A 21,525-nucleotide genomic window follows, 5' to 3' on the forward strand; every position below is an offset into this window, starting at 1 on the left:
GCAGTGCTGTGGCATTTCTAACTCCGCTTTTCTAAAGAAATACTGCATGCTAAACATTTTAAATGAAGTCTGATTCTTTCTGAAAATACAAAAACTAAACCAATAAATGATCAATTTTGATGTGTAGAAAAGAAAGGAACATCATTCTTTTGAAAAGAATTATAGTTTTAAGTCTAAGGAAGGATTCAGCTGTTTGAACTGCTCATCTGACAGTGCTATTCTGAGTAATTCTAAAGCAGATTCAATCTGGTCTATGCTTTTGAGGTAAATTATTAGTTATGTGTTTTTAATTTGGAGAGGGAATGACATTCATTTGTTTCTTTCTTATTTGAATGAAGTAAGTTCTTATTTGAAGTTCACCTCTAGTATGGACAAACAGAGTATTAATTTTTTGGATTTAAATGTTTATAAGGAAGGAAAATGTCTTTGTACATCTATATATAAAAAGGAAGTCCAAAATAATGCTTATTTGCATTATGATAGTTTGCACCCCAAAAAGACTAAGAACAACATCATTAAAAGTCAGTTGAAAAGAATAGACTTGTTAAATGATAAAGAAGCTGATTTTATAAAAGAAAGTGAGTTTCTTTGTGCTAAATTTGTTAATAGAGGATATCCACAAAAATTAATGGTTGAAGCCCTAGAAGAGAGTAAATTATTCAGAAATAATCATAATGTTGCTGCTAATGTTATGGCTACATCTAGTGAGGTCACATCTATGCAGATAGAAAATAGTATAGATGCAACATTGATTAAAAGTATTATTATGAATAAATGGAAACTGTTACAATCTGATGTACAGATAGCTAGGGCTATGGGTGAAAAACCGGTATTTGTGCAGAAGAAAGGTAAAAGCTTCAAAAACATGTTTGAAGCCAAATTGAATTCCACAATTACCTTAAAAATAGTGTTACCAATCCAGGAATATATAAATGTTTTAATTGCAACATGTGCAGTTTTTTAATGACAGACATCATTGAGCTAAAAGTGGGTGGATACACCATCAAAATAAAAGGAAGATATAGTTGCAAATCTAAGTTTATTGTTTAGTATTATGCATGTGCTGTGATTCCTTCTATGTGGGGCGTACTACAAGACAACTCAATAGATGAATATATGAGCATAAATATGCTGTCCTTACAAAAGATGACAAAAATGCATTTAGTAAATATTATAAAAATAACACAAGATGTCATGTAGATTTTAAATGTGTTGTATTGGATGAAGTAACAAATGTTACTAAAAGATTTGATGCAGAAGATGAGTTGAGTTGGAAAGAATATTTATGGCAGGTCAAATTGAATGCTTGCTATCCACCTGGCCTTAATGATAGATCTGATTTTGTTGCCTATCTCAAAAGAAGGAAGTTAAATCATTAACAGAATGTCATGTGTTTTTTAGATAGTATTTAAGGTACAATGTTTTTATACACATTATTCAGTCTGAGGAAGTCCGATATGGGTGAAAGCGCTTACTGTTTATTGTGGCTAAGTATTTTGGAATATTAAATCGTTCTTATTTTATCTTCTTGCTGTGCTTGTGGTTCTTGGAGAAGAGATTATTCTATTCCACTGAGGTGTGTTTTTTGTGACTTTTGAGGTAAATGTCAAAGTGCAGTGCTTGCTAATAACTGTAATAAGTTCCTCAGAAATACTCTGAAGAATGAGTAAAACAACTGCAGCTCTGTGTTTCTGCATGTGTGTGCGTGTGTGCGCGTGTGTGTGTGTGTGTGTGCCTGTATATATGCGAGAGAGAGAGAGAGACAGAGGGAGAGAAAGATTAAGTGCAGTTATGTCTTTTAAATAAAAACACACGTGTATATTGACTTCAGGATGTGTATCAGTACTGTTATTTTAATCTTAAAAAAGACATATCTCAGTTTTAAGCAGTTAAAGGGATGGTAAAAAAGTAGTCATCTGGAGATGATAAAACATCATTTTTAAACTGTCAGCAAAGGAAAATAAATATTGATTCTGAGTACATCATAAAATGTATACTGTGCATTCCAAGGTGACTATCAAAAGCCTGAGAGAAATATTTCAATCAGCCACAAGCTGACATACAAAAGATCAAAAGTGGCTGGTCTAACTCTGGCATGCAATTATTTCAGAGGTAAAACCATACGGATGGTTAAATCCCCCACCCCATCATTACATAAATACATAAACTCTAAGGTCATATAAAAGTGGGGAAAATTCTTTTTTTTTCTCAACCATAAAACCACGTTTACCAATTTGCTAGAAATAGGAATGCCCATCTTTCTTCAAAATCCAAATATAACCAGCTGTTTTTGATCATGTGTGCTTTGAAACTTGTCTGTTCAATATTTTGTATCTCCTAACAAAACTGCAATAGAATCCATTTGGAACAGTTTTCAGTTTTTGTAATACTCCAAGAAGGACAGATGGCACACAAACAAAATAGTTATACATACAAACTATATGAAAATTATACAGTATCATTATGTATATACAGTATGCACTGTATCCACAGTTGTACAGTTAAATCGATTCAGCTCTCCTGGGCAGACTATGCAGTGCACACAACTAGTTTAATATTATGATAAAACATGTAGAGATATGAACTCACCTGCTCATTTACTCTCTTACAAGTCAGAGCCAGCTCCTAGACTGACCCCACGTACAGCCACTGCTACACAAAATTTTCATAGCAAAGGGGGGAACAAAAAAAAGTGTCAGGTCTTTCTTCCACATCACAGACACGCACATGCACATGAGCAGGCACACACACACATACACACACACACACACACACACACACACACACACACACACACACACACACACACACACACACACACACACACACACACACACACACACACACACACACACACACACACACACACACACACACACACACACACACACACACACACACACAAGTATGGGCAAATAGATCCATTTACTAGCTATTATTTCTGGCTGAAGAGAGATTTAGCAAAGCACATTAATTCATGAGACTAAGAAGGATCGTGGGAAAGTGCCCATAGCCCCTGACTGTTTCTGGAGGTGCTTTTAGACTACTATATACAGGTTTAATCATATAATTAATACTAATGGAGGTAAAGGGGTAAAGAGCAAGGTTTTAGCTTCAGTGTAGATGACTCTTCACTTGTAGGATGGCCTAAATTTTACCAGATATAGGAAGGCATTTCATAAATTAATTTTGAAATGTATTATGACCTGTCACTCAATGCTCTTAATAAAAGATGGCAGAAGGAACAAGGAGAAGTAAAACAACATCTTGCTGCCTAGAAACCAAGAATGATAATCATAGAAAACCATACTAGAAAGGGATACACCCACCAAATAAAAAGAAAATATAGTTAGCCAGAAAAGAAAATGGGTGGGATTCACAAAAGTCCACCCCTTAGGGTCAGACAGGGCTCTGCTTAGTGGTGCAGAATCGCAGACATATCTTGGATTAGTATATACATGGCTGTTACACTTCTTTAGACTACCTCCTACAGTATGCCACATGAAGCAGACTGATTAAAACAGTTATGAAGCTGGTTGATATACATCTGGGTCTGCAGTCTTTTTGCAGGTAATGCATCTGCAGTGTCCACAGAAGGAGACCCAGACCTACTGATGAGATGGAGGGATGGTACTGACCATCTCCATCTAGGAGTACCTACCCTACTGACATACTGATATAGCTCTCAAAAATGTACATGAGCTTATTATAGAAGTCCACTAAACAAGTGCCAACAAAGTCTAATAATGAATTAATCACTAGCCTGCTTACAATGACATTAAACAACAGTCTGATAAATGTTAATGGTTGTAAGAAGAAATGTATTTATTTATTTATTTACTGGTATCTTTATTTTTCTATGTTTCTTTATCAGGGCAGTGCACAGATTGTAACTGACCATTTTCAGGCACAGCACAGGGGAATCAATTCACAATAAGTACATATAGTGTAGATACAGAGAATAACATACAACGTAACAACAGAGAGCATATAAACACTTTATGAGAGATGTTATCAGTAGAACTATGATTATTATAAAGTAAATACAACACAATAAAACATTAAACACACACACACACACACACACACACACACACACACACACACACACACACACACACACACACGTTATGCTGTTATACTCTTGTGAAACACCCATACTAGTTTAGCTTGTCATTGAGGGGGAAGTAGAAGGACAAACAGGATGATAACTGACATGTTGCTTTTGTAGCAGCAGCAAAGGGATTTCATTAAGAGGTATGTTAAGGAGTTGATGGAAGGTGGGGTATGAGGTGAGTCCTTTCACACAGGAGGGGCTACCAAAGAGAGGAGTCTAGGGTGGAAAGGCATGTTTGGTGTGCATAAACTGATTGTGGGAGCTAGGGACCGGAGATAGTTTCTGAGTAACCTTTAAGGTTGTAGCTGCATGTTTTTTTATCAACTAGTTTGATGCCACAGGCCACTATATTTTCAGCTGTATTAGCCTGAAGAGCTGGGATCCAAGTAAGAAGTCATATCTATATTTCATGGGGAGCCACTTTGCTTTGGAAGGGAGAGACAGTGATGCTGCCGTGGCTTTATGAGTGCCAGGGTTCTTTTTGGAGAATGCTGTTGAAATAATATGAAGGCCATATTCTAGATGGGATAATAGGACCCATTTTCTTGCAGGGAGAGATTGGGGCTAGACCTATAGATAACCGTGTCTTCTGCATAAAGGATCAATGGAAGGTGAGACAGGTCATATGGAAATTTGTTAATAAAGATGGAGAAAAGGAAAATAAAAGGGTGGGTCTTTGTGAGACAATGGCATGGGGGGTAGTCGGTTCATATTGTTATTTTGAAATAACTGTCTGAGAGCAAGTATTTAAACTGTGGAATTAATTCTGAACGGATGCCTGACTCTAGCAGTTTGTTAAGAAGAAGGCAGTGGTCTTTAAGATCAAATTCCTTAGCAAGTTCAGTGAAAAGTTGCCTTTGTCTGTTTTAAATAATATGTCATCAAAAACTGTCCAGATAGCTGTTATGACATTCTACCCGGCTAGTATTGCATATAAGGAGCATTATATTTTTGAAGAAGCAGAGATTGTAGATGGGACCTAATATAGTCTATGTAATTATTATTTCATTAATTATTTGTCATTTAATTAATTGCAAAAATAAATGTCAGCCATATTTATCATAAGGTTTTATCTGTCATAGCCAATAAATCTATATGTACTTTACAATCCAGATGAAGAAGCGGTTGAAAACATCACAATTTTTCAGCCACAATCTTTGATAGGACTTTGTTTCAAATGCAAAGTGTAAAACACTTGAACTAAGCACTGACCAAGCTTAGGAATATGCAATACTTCTTTACATTTTACCCTGCCAAATATAATTACTACATGTGCAGTTTACTGTGCCTCCTTGTGCATTTTATAATTATCCCTTATTGCTACATCTACTCTCTGTTTCAACACTTTGCATGCAATGAAAATAAACTAATTTTTGTTGCCTTTGGTTCGGGTCATAACAGGCAATTATGTTTTGTCCTAGAAAACTTAAATGATTATCAAAAATATAGTGTGCCACCGTAACATTCCAGTAATGGACAAAGCAGAAATTGCTTGGTATTAGAAAGGAACACAAATGACTTACATAAATTAAACAATGTACTTAGGACATTTTATTCTGAAGTAAGCAAGGCATCAGAATCTCAGTGCTCTTCAACCAGGAAGAAACTAACATATGTAAAGCACAGAAAAAGGCAGGAATATCAGTTTGACCTTTGCGACTACTTTTAAGTCATTTAACAATGCAGTGTATTCAGTTTAACAATGAGAGAAAAATAGCACTCCTATATTACCGTCTCTAGATCAGCCATTTGCTGATTTATAAACTGAAGCAAAATTCAGTTGCATCATCAGGGATTAAACCTGGCCTTGAAAATAAAACAGACAATGGGATACACAATGAGAAATAAGCCTGACATTTTAAATAAAAACAGCTTTCTCAGGAATAAAGAACATAATATTAGAACTCAATGAAAAACAATAGGTTCATAGGTTCATAGGTTGGTACTGAGCTATCTGCCTGAAGGCATATATTAGCCCAGCCATGTTGTGCAGTATTCACAGCTCCTTTAGTAGTTCCCTAGACCCTTGTACTAGCAGCTAGTACCCTTGGCCCCTATCTAGTAGTGCTGTTGGCGTGATCCCTGGTGTGAACTTTCTGTTACCCATCCACTCATCAAGGTTCCTCTTGAAGAGTGATAGTGAGGGGCTCAGTATTATGCAGATCGGGACCCTGTTCCATAGTAAGGAAGTCTCTGCGAAGGGAATCTATCCCTCCAGCATGTTCTATTCATTGTTGTGTTGAGGTTTATATCCCTAGAGCGTGTAGCTCGAGTAGATTTGGTTTTGCTAAGATGGAGCATGTTCAGCAATTCTGGGTTGGACATGGCTGTGTACGTTAGACAGAGATCACCTCTGAGAAAGCAGTATGCAACAGAGAACAGTCTTAGCTTTTTCCATTGTGCTGCATATGGCAACTGTTTGAGGTCAGTAATTCTCTTGGTTAGGTACCTCTGTGGTCTCTCCAGCTGCTGGAGATGTCTAGCCAGGTACATTCCAATTGGTGCATTGTACTCAATAATGAGTCTGATGAGGGAAGAGTAGAGGGGCACCATTACATCCTTAGATCTTGATGCAAACCCTTTCATGATCAGATGGGTCACATAGAATGATTTTCTAACCACTTTGGCAACATGGTTATCAAAGGAAAGCTGGCTATCTACTTGGGTCCCTATAGCCCTTATTTCTTCTTCAGATTTCAGGGGATTACCTCCTATGTTGTAGTTTGCGGGTACTCTGTTTTTTCCAAAGGGGATTACTAATCATTTTTTTGCATTTAGCTTGAGACCATGGCTTTGACACCATGCATCAGTCTAATTTAGGCCCTTCTGGAGGATCTCCATGTTGGCCGGAGACTCTATTATAGCACCCAGTTTGCAGTCATCCACAAACTTAGTTAGCCACCGCCCTTCTGTGCTTGCCTGTACTTCTGAGAAGTATATGCCAAACAGGAGGGGCCCCAGGACAGAGCCCTGAGGCACACCACTCATTACTGGGCTGGATTCGGACATAGATCCCGCTACTCTTACTTTATGGGATCTGTCTGAAAGCCAGTTTGCAATCCATCCTGTGACGTAAGGGTTTATGCCCAGGCTGGTGAGCTTATCAATAATACCCGAATGGGGAATGGTGTCAAATGCTTTAGCAAGGTCAAGGTAAGCCGTGTGTACCTCCTTTCCCTTATCTATAGCCTGAGTAACTGTCTCAAAGAAATCCACCAGGTTCAGGAGGAATGATCTGCTCTTGACGAAGCCAAACTGTGTGGGGTCCAGCGACTGGAGGTTCCCAATCTCCAATGAACAAGAAAAATCCCACTCAGGCAAATAGTCACTGCAAAAGATTTCACCCAAATGGAGCATGAATATCTCTGTCTACCTGAGTAAAAAATACTAAACATAGCACATTCTGTACCTGTCTGGGAATATATCATACCTACCTTTATTAACAGCACTATAGATGGCAGCATCTGCAAAATGATCATATCCATCAGTGTTAACAGTACACTGTCCACATATCTGGGAAGAGTACTACAGATATCACAGTTTACACCTAACTAGGTACCGCTCATATCTACTAATATGAGTAGTACTGTGGATAGTACAATGTATAGCTAGCTGGGAAACAGTCATGTCTTCCAATGTGCACAATACTACTAACAGTACAGCGCACTCCTAGCTGGGAATCGGGCCAGTGTTAACTGTACTAGATAAAGCATGGTGTTCACATAGCTAGCTATTGTTCAAGCCTATTGCTTTGAACACTTCTACATACATCACAGTGTGCAGCTAGCTGAGAACTGATCATGTCTACTGATATGCACAGTACTACAGATATTACCGTGTGCATCTATCTAGAAATCAATTATATCTACTTTGATGCACAAGACTACAGATATCCCCATGCATATCTTTCTGGGAATCAATCATATCTACCAGTATACACACAGTACTACAGATAGTACCATATACATTTCTCTGGCAATCGATCATGTCTTCCATGTGAACAGAGCTACGACCGCACTCTGTACAGCTAGTTAGGAATCAATCATCTGTAGATGGCATCACAAACATTAAAGTGATTTGTCAAACCTTTTAAGTGTTCTGGTTTTATTCTGCATGTGTTGTAGTACCAGTATTACTTGCTGTAATGGTAACTGGTATATTGTTTTCCTTGTTGGAATTATTTATTTATTTCATAGCTAAAAAGTATAGTTGTCTAAGTAAACCTATCATAACAGCAGATGTCCAAATGATGACTGACACAGTAGATGAAGCTATATGGGTTATATCCTGTTACGAATATCACAGCCGGCCAGTTTCCAAAGCTTAAGGGCACCTTCTATGCACACAAATGTCATGCCAACAGAGAGAGTGGGAGGATACATCTCTGAAAAGGACAATGCTAGGAAAATAATACTAAATGTCCGCACTTTGGCATAAAAACATATAAAAATAAGGGAGGAACTATTCAAACTATTATTCGAACATCTACTTTGGTGTCTCTACCATATAATCTCCCTGTTCTCAAATCCCAAACCTGAAATCAGAAACATGAAGGGATGCTGATGCTGGGACACAGAGATTTCAGGTACCACAGGATATTTCTCATGTGGAGTCTTGCAAGAGTTGTCATGAGTGTCATAGATGTCATGAAACTAGTCATCTTGAAGACGTCCCATGCTGAGACAGAAGTCAGAGAGGAAAACCTCAGAAATATGTCGAAGTACAGTCTATTTATTTATTTTCCTGTGGAAGACCCGGTCTTTGAGCTGAGGTGTCCAGGAAGCACCCCCCAGAAAACAATCATGTAAGAAAATGACAGAAAAACTTCTAGATGTTCTCTTGGAATCCCACTCTGTGTAGGAGGGCCCTTACACAAGTAAGAGATTCTTGAATCTTTGAAAAAGACTTTGTAATGATAAGAAAGTTATCTAAAGAAAGAAAAATGCAAATACCTTGTAGCCTGCAGTAAGCTGTCAGATGAGCTATACACTTTGTGAACACTGTTGGAGCAGTAGATAGCCCAAAGGGTAATGCTGAGAATTGATAATGTGATCCAGACACAGAAAGCCCTAAGAAACATCTGAAATCTGGATCTATAAGAATGTGGTGATCTGCATCTTTTAAACAGAAGATCACGTACTTTAAAATGTCTAAGGCAGTTGGGGAGCTACATTTTAAAAGGGTGGGTTTGGCATAATGGTTAAGGTCTTTATCTCATAAACACAAGGCACAGGTTTTGATTCTGACTTCAGGTTATTGGCTATGCTTAAAATAACCCTTCAGGGTAATTAGCTTAGTATTCAGTTATAACTTATGAAAAAAACACAAATGGGAAACAGGGCATAACAAGCTGTGGAATGACAGCACTATGACATACTGGTTCTGAAAGGAAAGGTCCATAACTGGTTACCAAGAATCATCTTTCTTTTGCACCGGAAACACTCTTGAATAAAACCCTTCTCCTATCTGAGGAGGAGAAACAGCTTCTATCATCCCCTTAACAAGCATATGCTGGATGGCAGGAAGGATAAGAAGAATTTGGACACCCACTGCCATCTCTACCCTTGATGGGTCACAATCAGAACCCATTCATCTGAAACAGTCTGTTGGCAAAAAAGAGTAATGGAGGTCCAGACATTTTACATGGATTAAGAGACTGCCAGAGTGGGAGGGGTGAGGGAAATCTATCATATAGTCATTAAGACTTATTAGATTTTCTTTTGTTCTGACGGGTTCCAGCTTTCTTTTCAGAACCTCCCTGCCCCTGTTACTTAAACATCTGCTTTGCCAGCTGATTGTTGACACTGTTTATTTATTTTTGTTAAAAGTTAAATAGGGAATACTGAGTCCCTTGAAAAACTTGGAGAAGTAGTGTAAGAGAGATCCCTTGAATCAGCTTTTCAATTACCTCAGCAACAGAAGGTCCAACAACTAGTTCTTTGTCCAATGGAGAATTCAAAATTTCATTTTGAATCCTCAGAGAAGTTTTAATAATGCAGCCAAGCAAACCTCCTCAAAACAGATCCAGTGGCAGCAGCCCTGGAAGTGATATCAGCAAAGTCATATGCCCATTTCAAATGATGGGTAGCCACTTGAGAAACAAAAGAGACTAAGTTACATAAAGCAGATTTCTTATCACAAGAGGAAAGAGATTCCGCAATAATCTTCCTATGCCTACAAGTGACAAGCATACACCTCATCATATGAACTTGACAGCTGAGAATTCTAAAGTCAGTTGTTGCAGAAGAATATACTTTTCCCCAAACGTATCAAAACAATTCCCGTTCTTGTCAGATGTAGATGGATTAATATTAACCAAATGTTTAGCAACAGCTAGATTCACTAAAACAATAGCTGCTTTGTTGGCAGTGGGATGAGTATATAATAAATTAAAAGACAGGTATTTTATATAGTCTATCTGCTTTTTATATGCAGCAGGCAACAGTGAGGGAAATTGCAGGCTCTGACAAAAGCATCCTCCAATGCAGACAGAACTGGAGGAAAGAAGTAGGTTCTGGAAATTCAACTTTAACAAATCATAATACTTTCTGAGAGACTGAAAAATATTACTGTTTTCCCATTGGGACAACTGATTCATTCTGAAACTAGTTTCAGAGAAAGACAACCCTTCAGAGGGACTGGCCAAAGCCAAACTTTCCCCAGAATCTGAATCAAAAATCTGTGGAGACAGCACATATATATGTCCCTTCACAATCATTTAAATGTTTGAGGTCCTGAATCTCTTCATAAAATGAAGACTTCCTTTTTTTTATTAGAAACAGTCATAGATTAATGGTCAGGAGCCTGCACTAATCCCTGAGCTAAGCCCAATAAATTACTCCTGTCCGGGGTCACTGAGACAAAAGGCATGGTTTTTCTTTTCCTTTTTAACAGGAATTTCTGAAGAAAGAGAGCCAGAATCACCAGCAATGACCTTCCTAGGAATAGACACAACATTCTGGCTGGGCAGGGAGATCTATTTCCCTTCTCCCTGGACCAACAAGAGTGGCTCTCCTTTGCCCACCAAGGGCACTCCAATAGCCACAGGGATGTGAATAACCCCTGGTCCATGGTGGCTGTTAGGATTACTTAAGTGGATCCCAAGGAAAAAAATAGTGGTCCAAGGAACCAGCTTTGGCTACAGTAAACTCACCCATTTGTGTCTGTGGCAGTTTAGCAGCCTGCTGCGTTAGCAAAGGCTGTTTAACAATATCTTCTTTTTGTGGATGGTAAAAGGAAGAACCAAGGAAATGGTAAGTTGCTCCATGATTAAACTAAAAAGGTGTCTTATTCCTGGGGAAGACTAGCAGTAAGATGTAAAAAAGTAACTTTTTCCTTAATGAAACACAGTTAAAAGCACTTTAAACACTTGCTTCAGTCCATCAAAGTAGAATAATACAAGTTTTACCAAAGACAAGTACTTTAAAGTAAGTTTTAACATGTTTTACTTCAAAAGCAAAAAAGTAATGCTCCCATTCAAAAATAAAATATATATAAACTTATAAAAGTCACTTGACAGTCAATAAAACCACTTTTTCCTTGCCTAAATGAATACATCTTGCTTAGTCTTCTGTCATTAAAAGAAAAGTGGAAGTTTTTTTTTTTTCCCCCAAAGGGAACTTATCTGTCCAGCAATAAAACGCCATTAGCTGATCATCGATACTTGAAAGCTTGCAGAGGATCACTCTTCTTCAACAGCAGGAAAGATCTGAAGGGCTTGGAGCCCAAACCTGTCTTTTAGTCAGCTCAGCTGCAGATGACATGGTTTGGGCTTGTGGAAGATCCCCTGAAGCTTTGGAAGCTGGCTGGCATATCCGAATGTAACCCCTATAGCTTAAGCTACTGCAGCAGTGATCCTACTGAAGAACACAGACAGCTTCTGCTGGCATTCTGAAGATTATTTGTCAGAGAAACTCTGCCCCCCCCCCCCCACCCATAATGTTATGTTAGCTAACAGTGCTAGAGTAGAGCTGTAAATATTGAAGTATGCCAGGCTTTTTTTTAGAGACTTGCTCATATTTATTCCTGGATTTTAGCTGTGACAGGATAAAACCAATGTAAACGCAATCTAATCAGCATTCCATTGGGTGTATTACTATGTCACTATTTACACACTAGTACTTTTCAAGGAGTTAGTGTTATGTTTGTGCAATGGGGAAATAGGTTGGACCTGTGTATTACAGTGCTTGTAGCATCACACTTGTTGCAGTTTGTTAGTAAAAATGGCATGAATGGTGTTACTGGTTCTGTGGAAATAGTTATTCATTTATATATTATTTTCTTGTGTTTAAGCCAAGATAATGATGGTAGTTATACTGTGCATACCTCTGAACTGTCCACAGTACTACAAAATGTCCCTGACTGGGTTTTTCACTCATAGTTGTAGACCTTTATCACAGTACCGCAGGATGTTTCATGCATGACTCCCATGCATACCTCAGAATCTATCTCCATAATATACTCCTATCACTATCATTTCATCCTCTATCCCTCTCTAGATAGATTCAGGAATAAGCCTTTATTTCCTTGTAAACTATATCATATACCTGTCCTACAGTTTCCTACTACATTTGCATCAGAATTGAAAAAACAAATTAAAGTTACCTGTTTGGCTAAAGTGATTGTGTATCCTGATGTTTCTAATTCAACTAACATATATTAGTGGGAAGCCATTGATCCACACTTTGAAATCCTGATTGTCAAGTATTTAAAGTTGAACCCCTTCTATGGTGCCAATGATCCCCACCACATTTTCATCCCAATCATATATAGGGTCTTCCATGACACAATCACAAGTCAGTACTATAATCTCCGTACCTTTCTCATTGTGGCCAAAAAGTAAAGCTTCCATATTCACAACTGGTGCTGGCAAAGTTTTACACAGTAGTGCCCAGTTACACCCTGCACATGATCATTTTTTCATCAAACCATTTAAATACTTCTTCACAAAACCAATTGACATTCACCTTATTTTATATGTATGTTGTTCTCTTTTTTTGTGACATAATGAACCATTTAATCATTTATTACTTAAGAGTTTAGAGCCCTTCGTCTTCTTCTTCTTCTTCTTTCGGCTTTTCCTGGTTAGGGGTTGCCACAGCAGATCACTTGTCTGCTCATGATTGGCAGTGGAGTTTTTACGGTGTTGAATTGCCAGCCCAACAGCAAACCTTCCACAGAAGGCACACGCATGCACGCACTCACGCCTAGGGCCAATTTAGAGTGTCCAATCCACCTACAGCATGTCTTTGGGATGTGGAAGGAAACCAGAGCACCTGAAGGAAACCCACGCGGCCACAGGCAGGACATGCAGACTCCACACAGAAGGCACATCAGCCAAGGATTGAACCAGAGAACCTTTTGCTGTGAGGCAGCAATGCTAACTGCTGCACCACTGCGGCTGCCATAGTTTAGAGCCCTTCTAATTTTCTAAATTTATTTCTGTGTTGAAGTTGTCCAGGAAACTGCACCCCTCACCCTCATGAATGACTACATTAATAAACAGACCACTCAGTCTAAATAGCTATTAAGAATACCCTATCCAAGATAGCAATGTATAGTGCTATGCAATATGCAAAAGTATATCATATGAAATAGTGTATGATTGTAAACAAAGATTGTTTTCCACATGAAGCATACACACTGCATATAGATGTTACATATTAAGCCAATCAAAACAAAAGGTCAAATAAGACAAGCCTAACATGAGAAATACATAGTATTTGATGAAAACAAAGAAGAAACTAGGTCACCATCTAAAAATATTTGTTGTGTAGTGCATTATAAGGTGGCACTTGAATGTCAACAAAAAGTATTAGAGTGAAGTAGAGCATAATATTGGCCATACAATCAAATAATCAGCTACCTCACCTTGTGAATACAACCATACAGGTGGTCCTACTTTAACTACAATGAAATTGATTAGATGAAAAAATTGAAGGTATTGAACTCCAACTTCTAGCAGCTAGATTATAGCAGTGGTTGAACACTTTCTATAGATATTTCAAAACTTTTAACCAATTTTGTATGGGACTGGTGGTATTATTTCATGTTGAAGTCCCTAAATGGAATACATGATCACACACTTGTTGTTGTTTGTCTTTCGGCTTTTCCCAGTAAGGGGTCGCCACAGCGGAACTCCGGTCCGCTAATGATTGGCAGTAGATTTTTACGAAATGCCGAGGTGCCAGCTCGACGCCCAACTTTCAACGAAGGCACTCCCATTTACGCACGCATGTCTTTCGAATGCTACCCAACCACGGGGAGGACATGCAGACTCCACACAGAAGGCTCTCCCAAGCCCAGCCAAGAATCGAACGGGAGAACCTCTTGCTGTGAGGTAACAACTCTACCGCTGTACCACCGCAGCATACAATACATGATCACACACTACACTACAAAATTCTTAGCCAACGCTAGTCTTGGCACTATGTATGGCTATCAGTTTATCTTTCCTCCAACATACAACCTGACCAATTAGTTTGTTATCTTAACTCATTACAGCTGAGTGCGCCTCTAGGTGTTGCTGCAGTTACCTCCTACTGTGCCTCTAGGCATCAAATATTGCTTGTTCATATTTGCATTAATAATTCCAAAACCATGCTACATACAATGTATCAGAATATTTTATCTTGAAGCATACATGATTGCAAACACAATTATATTGATATTTGACCTCTGTCAATGAGCATTTGTTAGAACTATAACGTGATAACTTCATTTTATTAAAGACTCAAACCACGCCCACTGAGAGTTAAAGGTACACACTCAAAAGGCCTGTACTGGAGGGAATGAGTTAGGTGTGGGGTTGAGGGGTGGGTATTCAACCTCCTCCATAAAAATTAAATTTCATGGAAACTTTTGGTATCATTAAAAGATATTAAAGTTAACAGTATGTGGGAATAATATGCCTACTATTGAAAAGAAAGATGGGATTCATATTTTGACATGACCCAGCAGATCAGAATAAAGTGATTAAAAGAGAGCATCGTCTATAGTTTACAAGTGAAGATGTGGTCTTAACTATGACATATTGTATTTTTGAGTATTACATGCTATCAGTTATTCTGGCAAATAGATGAATAAAACATCCAAACTATGTACATTCATACAATGTATTTAGAATGTGCATATTCCTTAGAGTTCCGTCTGATATTCGATCAGCACAAGGAACATTTAGAGAAGCTGTGTTATAAGTTATTGAAAGCTTGTATGGTATTGTAAACATAAGAGATATGTAAGCCCAAAGCCTCCAGCAGAAACACAAAGCACCAATAAAGGCAGTCCTAACATGTTCCAAAGGAAACAGTTCCCAAACACAGTTCATGAAATTAAAATGAAATTTATTCCACGTACAATCAGCACAGGATTTAGCTCTTTCGTCTCCTTACAGGAAAATTCATCAGAATCAATTAATGTAATTTCCTCAATCATAGGTTCATAGGTTCATAGGTTGGTACTAGGTTATCGGCCCTAGGGCCTATATAAGCCTAGCCATAACAATTCCCTGGATATTTCTTCCCACAATATTTACTTCTCTGGACCCCTGTCTAGCAGGACGACTGACATGATCCCCAGGGTGAATTTCCTATCTCCCATCCAATCATCAAGGTTCCTTTTAAAGAGGGCCAATGAGGTGCTCTGCTTGACATGTATGGGCAGTCTATTCCAGAGTCTGGGGAGTCTCTAGGTCAGGAACCTATCCCTCCAGCATGTTTTGTTCATTGTGATGACAAGGTTTAGATCCCTGGAGCGTGTGGCTCTGAGGGATTGGGATTTCTTTAAGTGGAGCATGTCCAACAGCTCAGGGTTTCACATGGCCTTGTCTGTTAAGCAGAGATTGCCTCTGAGTAAACGATATGCCACAGAGTATAGCTGAAGTTTTTTTAGGTGGTCAGCATATGGCATCTGCTTTAGGCCTGTGATTCTTTTAGTGAGGTATTTCTGTGGCCTTTCCAGCTGTTGCAGATGTCTTGTGAGGTACATACCAAATGGGGCATTATACTCTATAATGGGTCTAATGAGGGATGAGTACAGTGGGACAATGACCTCCTTTTTTCTGGATGAAAAGCCCTTAGTGATTAGGTGTGCCACATAGAAGGATTTTCTGACTGTTGTGGTGATGTGGTTATCGAAAGTGTGACCACTGTCCACCTGTGTCCCTAAGTCTCTCATCACACTTTTGATGTTTAGTGTACAGCCACCTGTGTGGTAATTCATGGGTACATGTTTTTTTCCAAAGAGGATAACTATACATTTCTTGGCATTAAGCTTGAGCCCATGGCTCTGGCACCAGGCATCTGTTTCTGTAAGGCCCTTTTGTAGAATATCCACATCATTTGGGGATTCAATAATGGCTCCCAGTTTGCAGTCAGCAACAAACTTTGTTAGCCAGAGTCCCTTAGTGTTGGTCTGTACTTCATAGAAGTAGATGCCAAACAAGAGTGGTCCCAGGACTAAACCCTGAAGTACTCCACTTGTCACTTGTCTGGAGCTGGATATGGAGTTGGCTACTTTTACAGTCCGGGTTCTGTCAGTAAGCCAGTTGGCAACCCATCAAGTGACATAGGAATTTATGCCCAGCTTAGTAAGTTTATCTATGATTCCAGCGTGGGGGATGGTGGCGAAGGCCTTGGTGAGGTCCAGATAGGCTGTGTGGACCGCCTTACCCTTGTCCACAGCTCTGGAGACTGATTCGAAGAAGTCAATCAGATTCAGGAGACAAGATCGACCCTTCACAAACCCAAACTGGGTGGGGTCCAGTGTTTGAAGGTAGCCAATGTCTTTGTTTATAAGTTCCATGATAATGTGTTCTATGCCCTGGCAGATCAGGCTTGTCAGACTGATGGGACGGTAGTTCCCGGGATCCAAGGCGGTTCACCCCTTGTGGAGTGAGATAACTGTAGCTGTGCACCACTCAGTGGGCATGAAGCCTGAGGTGAGGCTATGATGAAACATGACACTTAGGTGAGGTGTCAGTTCATTTTGTAGTTCATGTAGTACACAGCCTGGGATGTCATCTGGTCCCATGGATGTTGTATTCTTAGCTTTGGAGAGTGCGGTTTCTACCTGTGTGGCCATGATTACCGGAATTTGGCAATCTTTTGGTATTGAGATGGGCCCTTTAGGGGGTGAGAGGGGGGTGAAGTTGGCACTAAATCGATCTGCCAGGATATTGGCAATATCCTTGGGATAAGTATATTTAATGACATTCTGTTGTAGCTCAGAGCAGATCTGAGCATTGCCATTTAGATTCTTGACATAACTATAGAATGCCTTGTGGTTGTCTTTGGAATCTTTGGCAATTTTATTTTCATAACTAGCTTTTGAGGATTTTATGAGGGATCTCAGCTTCTTACTGAGGCTGGTGAGGGAGTTTTTTGCATCCTGGGATTTTCCTCTTTTCTGCAATAGTTTCTTCCTTCTGTTGTATAGCTTTTTATAGCAGATTGGCTTCCTTTTTTTAGAGAAGACCATCTTGGTTCTATATGGGATGGCACGATTCATGCACAAGTGGATGTGCTCGTACAGTGCCTTAGTGTAGAATTCTGCAGTCGAACTTTCAGATCCCGTCTGCATGGGTGTCGTGAAGTTTGTCACTTCTGACTTCAGTAGCATGAAGTTGGCTTTGGAGAAGTTTTTTAAGGAGGTTTCTTTACTGGGGGACGGGGGTGGGATGTGGATGTCAAGGGTGATTTGCTTATGGTCAGACTTGACCAATGAGGGGGTGACCACTGGTGTGGAGCATCTATCTCCCATGTCGGTAATGACCAGGTCTAGGATATTGGAGTCCCTGGTGGGACAATAGATTAGTTGATCCAGGGCATTGGAATTTATGAATTCCAAGAACCGTTGGGAAAAGGAGTTGGTACCCGAGTAGTTTTTCCAGTTAATGGCAGGGTAGTTGAAATCACCCAGTATTAAGGTGTTTGGTTGTATCTTAATATTTTCCAGTATGTTTAGAAAGGTCTAGTGAGAATCTTGGGGCATGGTGGAGGATCTGTAGCAATGGATTGCAGTCTTTCCTAGTGTTAGTTGCACCCAGAGAATTTCAGATGCATTGTGTTGGGCAACTAGCCGGGAGGTGTGACTATACTTGGTGAATATGGACACTCTTCCACCTTTAGTGTTTCGGTCTTGGTTTTGTGGCCAAAAAGTGTGGTAAGTAGCCTGGTATTACAGGGGTGCTCTCTGGAGCCTTGAACCAGGTCTCAGTTACTGCACAGATATCATGATCTCCATTTTTAGGAGTGCCTCGAGAGAGTGCATTTTGAGGTTTAGACTTCTAGCATTGAGTACCATTACCTTCAGATTTTGCATGCTTGTATCTGTTATGGTGGTGGTTTTATCCTTTGAACCTTGCCTAAAAAAGGCACTATAGAGGTGGCAAGAGCTTTAGCCAGTAACCTGAATCCCAGGGTTGACAGGTGCAGACCATCTCTGGCAAAGCATTGTGGTTTGTCGATCATGTCTTCCCAGGCAGACATATGCTGGATCCCCTTTGAATGACACCAGAAGCTTAGCCAATTGTTGAAGTCAATCATTTTGTCCTTATACTGTGGGCGAAGGCAGGATGCTACACAGGGCTAGGGTCATACCTGCCTGGGCCACATGATCCAAGAGCTCTACCATGTCTCTTTTCATGTAGTCCAGGGAGGTACGTCTTAAGTTATTCACTCCAGTATGGACAATGACAGGGTCGTATTTGTACTTGTTGTGGAGTGACTTGAGTGCATGCATTATGTGGCGGATCCTGGCACCCGACAGGCAGCTGACTGTAATTTTCTCCTTGTTCAGCCTGGTGAGTGGGACATCAGTTTGCCTGACTATAGAGTCACCTATGACTAAAGCATTGGGTACATTGTCTTGCCTTAGGGGCTGTTGTTGGGTGGCACACTGGTGTTGTGAGCTATGTGTAACTTTGGTTGTGACTGATGTTTGTTTGCGTTTCAGCTTCGGAGGTCCTTGTTGCTTTGGCAGGTTAATGTTAAGGGCCTCCGCATATGTGGGTTTAGTGTTGCTATGTGTGGGTGTTGATGGTGTGGGTTTTGAAGGGCTATGAGTTGCTTGAGGTGTAGTGCAGGTGTTAACCTTCTCCTCTTGACTGCCTAGCACAATCTTGGTCGGAGAGAGCTTTGCTTCCAGTTTGGCCATGTAAGTGCATCTCTCGCAGGTTGTAGTGTTGGGTGGTAGGAGGAGAGGATTGTCTGTGTACTGTGTCTGTGTACTGTCATTTAAATACATAAAGGAACATTCCCATTGGCTAGTATCATACACTATCCCTCCCACTGACACTAAATTCCATTATCAAGTTAAAAAACAACTATCCAATATGTAAACAAATGTGTAGTAATAATATCAATAAATAATAACATGCACATATTTTTACACTTAATCCAACAATAAAACATTTATTCTGATTTTATTTTAGTTTGTTTGCCCTTAATTTTTGGGCTGGAGTCAGTGAAATGTGGTCATTTAAACCTGGAAAAACACAGGCATCCAGGCGTATCTGCCAAATTAATTCCCTATATTCGAGCCTGGCTTCTCAGTCCCACCCCTGTCATTTGGTTTTACTGTCTCTAAGACCCAAAATGTAAAATCTGATGTGCTGCATTTTAAAATATGCCTAAATAGGGTATTAGTTTATTTTTTGCGACCAATTTTGTACGTGTATTTGTATATCCTTTGCCACAAACTACATTCTGTTTTGCCTACATAAAATGCCCAACAGGTGGTACAATAAGCAATATATATGACCCCCCCCCCCCCATTGTTGAACAATTATAATACCTGGTGGCTTGTAGTCTGAAGGATAATCTGGGAAAATGTAGTTTTTCAAGATTTGCTATAAAAATACACTGGGAATACTGACCACATTTGTAGGTTCCCTTCTTGATCCTAGCCATATTTTCTTCATCGGGTTTCCCTTATTCAAAAATATCCAAGTTAAAAGTTAAAATTCCTCCTAAAACTAAAAATGAGGGGTCTATTGAATATTTCCAAACAGTTGGGCATTTTCTCGAACATTTCCCAGTTTTTGTTCGTAATCTCTCTTACCAACCTAGTGCCCTGATTAAATGTCATCACTAAGTATGGAGATACAGAATCATTGATGTTATTAATATTCAATCTTCTATTGATTCTTGCTGTCCCACCACCGCCGTCATTAGGGGTTACTAGACCACTGAGTAAAGGTAAATATTGTGTCCCCTAACCAGATAGTATTTCTTCTTTCAAAGGTTTTATTAGGTTATGAGGGTATCCCCGTTCTAAACATAATGTTTGCACATAATCTAGCTCTTTTACCAGGTCATCATTAACAGATGTCATCTGAGCTACCCACACCATCTGGCACTTAACTATATTTCTTTTTTGTAAGAACAGATGGTTGCTATCAAAATGTAAGTAAGAATTAGAAAAAGTTTTTTTTCTGTAAACATGGGACACAAATCTATTATTAATGTTATCCTTTCTAACACTTACATCCAAATAATGTACTTCATCTACTTCAATCTCATGTATAAAATTCAAAAAATCAGTTGTGTTGTTTAAAAAAGTTTATAAAATGTCACTATCATGCTTCAGGTCCTTGCCAAACAAGAAAAATGTCATCCAAAAACCGAAAATATTTCCTTATGTAAACACTATAGTCAGAACTGAATAGAAAATGTTTTGTTCCAGTACAACATAATAATAGTTTGGATATATATTAAGTTTAGAAAAGAGTAATTTATTGAAATTGCAAGTATATTTTATTATATTGTGTATATATATATATATATATATATATATATATATATATATATATATATACACACACACTAATATATTAAAATAATAATAATAATATAATATATTACTAATATTAATATATACTAATATACTATGATGTGAATAACATAGATGTGTTGCAAGTAGATGCTTATCTAAAAGAAACAGGAGCTATGCTCCAACTAGAAAGTAGACCATATGCCAATGGGTCAAGAACATTTACAGATACTTAAAGAGCTATGCTCAAGTAGAAAAAAAATGTTAATATTACTTACGGTATGACTCAATGTGAGTAAAACACAAAAATTTGGACCTCCACTCTAATGTAATAATAGACCTTCTAGAGTGGGGATTTTCCTCTGGGACTTCACTGGCGGACAAAGGGGTCTTCTGATGAGCTTAAGGCCACTGAAGAGAAATAAATCAAAAACAGAGAGCAAGCAATGATGGCAGGCAAGGACGAAACACAGGAATGGAAAGGCACCCCTGAAAAGATATGGGCCAGAATTAAAGATGTTAAAAGGACTTTATTACAGAATATAGCAGCACAAGAAAAGAGAATGGAAGAAGTGATAGATGGTCTGAATGAACATGTTACAGTCGTTCAAGATATATTAGCAGAGAATGAAAAACTT

This window comes from Protopterus annectens, chromosome 2.part0 (assembly GCF_019279795.1).
Source record: "Protopterus annectens isolate FY-2018-M chromosome 2.part0, PAN1.0, whole genome shotgun sequence".
Classification (NCBI taxonomy): Eukaryota; Metazoa; Chordata; order Ceratodontiformes; family Protopteridae; genus Protopterus; species Protopterus annectens.